Raw genomic sequence first — 4595 nt, forward strand, 5'->3', positions numbered from 1 at the left:
ATTTCCAGTAGGAACTAGAAGCCCACAAATACCACATGTTCAGTTAACTTGTGAGGTACAGCATAAACAATGACAAATTTCTAATTTGTGACAGTTAATTTCTACATTCTGGAATAAGTTCAACAAATTCAGATACATACCTTTTCATTTAAAAAAAATAATTAAGCAAACTTAGACTTTACAAAATACTGTAAAACATTTTTGTTTTCTTTATCCAACCTACTCCACTATGGGAATTATTCTCATTTTCAAAAGAATCCCTAATCTAATGCACATTATCTTGTTCTCAACCACAAGACAAATTGCAGGAAGCTCTCTGTTACCAGAATTCTTACGTTAATACATGAAAGTAGCAATAAACAAAGGGCATATGACATTTATAAACTTAGATAATAAATAAAAATAAATATTATACTATAAAAAACAGACTTTTTTAAAAAATTGTGATTTGGGTGAAAATTTACAGAGCAAATTCATTTTCCATACAGCATTTCACATACACTTTGTCTCATGACATTGACTACAATTTACCAAAATGCAACAGCTCCCCTCCCACTTCCTCGCAATAGTTACCTCTTCCCTAAAAACAGATTTTTTTAAAGTACTCCCTTAAGAAACAAAGATCAATCTCAAAGCTACCATGTAGATCAAGAACACAAAGAAGACATAAATTGTGTTCCCTCCAGCCCTAATTTTACTCCACTATTTAGAAGGTTGAAAGCACTTTCAAAAACAAAATGAAGAATCTGTCTCATTTCACTACCGGTAGGAGGACCTGCTGGACTTAGCCCTGAAATGGGCCCTGGCTGTGGTATTAGGATCATCCGCGGCTATAGCTCCCTCTTCCTTATCTCTTCAAGTTTCTTCATACAGGGCTTGAAAGGCACTGGGTTCCACATCAGTGACCTTGGCCAAGCATTCCAGGATTTTGTTTTGTTGGCTTTAGTATAGGCTCTGGGACCCCAAAGGAATTCATAGCGTGGGGGTCACTGTTGGGCACCTGCTGGTACTCCAGGTACTTTCTTGCACCAAATCTTTGGTGATGAGCTTCCTGGGATCCCCAAAAATTAAGTGTCTCTTTCCATCATAGACACTCAAAACATTCAGTAATTCCCAGATCTTCTTCTCAGTGACCTGGTTGCCATTCCTGTAGATCAAGCCCAGGAGAGGCATCAAGAGGCCATTCCTGCAATAACCCCGGCCACCAAACAGATTCTCTTCCTTGCTGATCTCCAAACTGCTGACAATGTCAAGAATTGACCCTTGGCATCAACTTCCTTCAGGTTGAGGCCAAAGACCACCTCAGTGTGCTCATAGGCTCTCCTCAGGATCTCTGGGAATTGCCCCTTGAACGTTTTGTTGATGACCTTCATCATTTCTGCCTTCAAAATGAGCTCTCTGTTTTTATGCTTCTCCAGCAGAAACTGAAACAACATGAGCACATTCCTGCTGAGAAGGTTTCCTTGTGATTTCTCAGTGGGGGGTGGGGCCACAGAGGAAATTGGACTTCCCTCCTGTTGGCCCTCTGCACCTTTAGCAGCTCTTGTGCAGAACACACCATCAGTATCAGTGGTGGTGGATGGGACTCTATCAGGGTCTGGGAAAAGCTAGCAGCTGGGGAGCTCTGGGGAGAACTCCCAAAAGGAGGAGAAAATGAGTGGGGAGATACTTCCTCCTGTGCTTCAGTGTCTGGGGCACCACCAAAACCATGGGTGTCACATTGGGCCTCAAATCAGGCCTTACGTCGGGGTGGCAACGTTTCTCACTGGCACGGAGCTTAATCTTATGAATAGGAGGCATGATGACTCTGATCAAGGGAGCAGGGAGGAGTGTGGGTGGAGTATAGGTGATGGGAGGCTACTGAGGAAGAAAGTCTGAGGGAGTGTTAGCCCCTACAGTGGAGAGATTCCTCTGGCTTTAACGATGGCTGTCTAAGCAGCATTCTTGGAGGGTACTGTTCCAGGAACACAGAAGGCTTCTGATCTGGTCAGCCTGTCCTGAGAACCCTGTGGAGGAACTTAGGGTGAAGTTTAGTTTGTAGTTGCCAGCAGGGCCTGGCAGTGGGGAACCTCTCTACTAGGATAGTGGGGAGTCGACTCAGTTCCCCTTCAGGGTCATTGGATCAAGAGTTGGCAGGGTTTATGCCTCATCACCTGTGCTTCCCTGAACTGGACACTCAGAGCCTCCTGGGTCCCTTGGAGGAATTGAAGGAGCAGCTCACCTACCACTCTTTGAAGGGTATTTCAGTAATGACAGGGAAGTGGGGCATGTTCTGTCCTGGGTTCCTTGGAGGCCTCAGTCCTCCATTAGGGTCCTCATCCTGGCTCTGGAACAACGTGGAAGCCCTCCCTGTCTTGGATAAGGCCTATCTGCTCATTCCAGGGCTCTCAGTTTCCAGAGACCTCTTAGAGAGCAGTAACATTTGCCTCACCTGGCTGCAAATGCCTGTGGTTTCCCAAGGCTGATAGCAATGGAGGGATTCTACATTACTCTAATTAGAGTGATTTCCTCAATCCTCAGGGTCCTCACCTTGACTACTGGTAAGCCCTGAAATTCCTCCTTCTGCTTACCTGAAGCTGCCCACTTTGACCTGGTTCCTCAACTACCTGAGATGTCTGGGGAGGATGTGAGTGTGACTCACAGTATCAACATGTCCAGGTTCCCCAGGTATGAAATCAGGGGTGAGGCTTTATGCTCCCCCTTTGTGTCAAAGAGGAGTTATCTCATCATAACTCAGTGTCCTTACTTTAATGTCTGTTAAGGACCAAGTTTCCTGCCTCTACTAAGATAAACCAAAAACCAAACTCACTGTCCTCGAATGGGATCCGACTCCTAGTGACCCCTCCTAGGGTTTCTAGGGCAGTATCTCTAAGGAAGTAGATTGCCTAATTTTCTTCCAGAGGAATGGCTTGAGGGTTTGAGCTGGCAGCCGTTTGATTAGAAGTCAAACGCCTCATACAGGCGTCCCCATTAGTCCAAGGATTTCACATCCTTGAGACCACCTGCCCCCAGGTTCAAACTAAGGGGTTACCTCGGCTTGACATCTCTCACCGTGGTTTCTCAGGCCTGACCACAGCAGGGGATTTGGGGAAGCCACCCCTCTTCATAAGGAGATAATTCCTTCTTTCTCCTTTCAAGATTCATTCTTTGACTCTCTCCAGGTTGTGGGTTTCCTCTCTCTTGAATTGGGACAGCCAGCATTAAGCCAAGGATTTCAACTGCTTGAAAACTTTTAGGCAGAAGTGAAGAGGAACTGAACCTTCCAGATTTGTCCTGGAATCGAGGCTTAATGGCAAGAACAAGGCTTTCTAGGTCTGAGAACAGGAGCCAGCTGGTCTCTGTGTGACCCCTATATTCTAGGATATTGGTCTTTCCAGTCCTTACTCCTGATGTCCTCCTCTTCATTCTTGTCTCTTGGATTAAAGGTTTCCTGGGAAATGTCATCCCTCCAACTCATGAGTAATTTCCATACTGGAACCTGCAGAGATTTGGTCCCTGTCCCAAAAGTGATGTGAGATGAGGAAGCTACAGCACAAGGACAAGTGATGGGCTGTCAGAGACAACACATGCTGCTCTATTCCATAATTTCATCAGCCAGCTGTACTATGTATTTTGATTCTGGCCTAAAATGTTCATTTTCTACAAGTAAGGCTCTGTCCAAGAGGATATTTTTAGTCCCTATCTTTGGAAGCTATCTGATATAGAATAAGTAGATGATTGTATGTCCAATCAGAATTATCTCTTTATCTCATTTATCCACACCAGTAATTTATTTTGGTATTCTTATGGTTCTGGCTTTGGATTCCAACCTAGTGCGTTGGGCACAAAGATATTCTTTTTATCACCTGAGACCGGCATTGTAGTGCAGAGAAAAAAAGTGAATTTAGAGACACAAGGTCAGCCTCTAGTTACGAGGAGTGGAACAGGGTGGGCTCCAGATGGCCAGATGGAGTCTAGCCCTAGTATGTACCAGACTTGTGAATGTGTTCACATTACTAAACTCTCTGAGCCTCAAGCTCATTGTCTGTGAAGTAGCTTTAATACGTCCTGTCTTCTAGGCTTGTTGGAATGTGTGTAATGTATATAAAGCAGCACACTCTGATTATTTATTACTGAAGCAATGACAGACCATCAATTGCTCACATGCATGTGTCAGTTTAAGTGGAAGAACATTAAAACAAGTCAAAGAGAGCCAAATTACACCCTTGAGTGTATTTTACTTGACTTTGTATACCATCTGAAGAATAGATTTGGTGCATTCAACGTCAATGACCAAACAATGAGAGGAATTGTTGGATGATATTAAGGACATCATACATGAAGAAAGGAAAAGATCATTAAAAAGACAAGGAAAGAAGAAAAGAACAAAAGACATGTCAGAAGAGTCTCAGAAAGTTTCTCTTGCATGGAGAGTAGCTAAAGAAAACAGAAGAAAGGATGAAATAAAAGAGCTAAGGAGAAGATTCCAAAGGGCAGCTCAGGAAGACCCAGAAAATTACTATAATGAAATATGCAAAAACCTGGAGTTACACAATCAACAGGGAAAAACATGCTTGGCACGTCTCAAGCTAAAATAACTGAAGAAAAAATTCAAG

At 43.7% G+C, this 4595-nt stretch overlaps 1 pseudogene; it reads right to left on the reverse strand.

Annotated features, from left to right (window-relative positions):
• Positions 1-855: 855 nt before the first annotated feature.
• LOC122151591 lies at positions 856-1800 on the reverse strand (annotated as a pseudogene).
• Between the last annotated feature and the right edge of the window lie 2795 nt (positions 1801-4595).

This window comes from Orycteropus afer, unplaced genomic scaffold (assembly GCF_000298275.1).
Source record: "Orycteropus afer afer isolate SDZICR_OR568_19922 unplaced genomic scaffold, OryAfe1.0 scaffold00583, whole genome shotgun sequence".
NCBI classification, from domain to species: Eukaryota; Metazoa; Chordata; class Mammalia; order Tubulidentata; family Orycteropodidae; genus Orycteropus; species Orycteropus afer.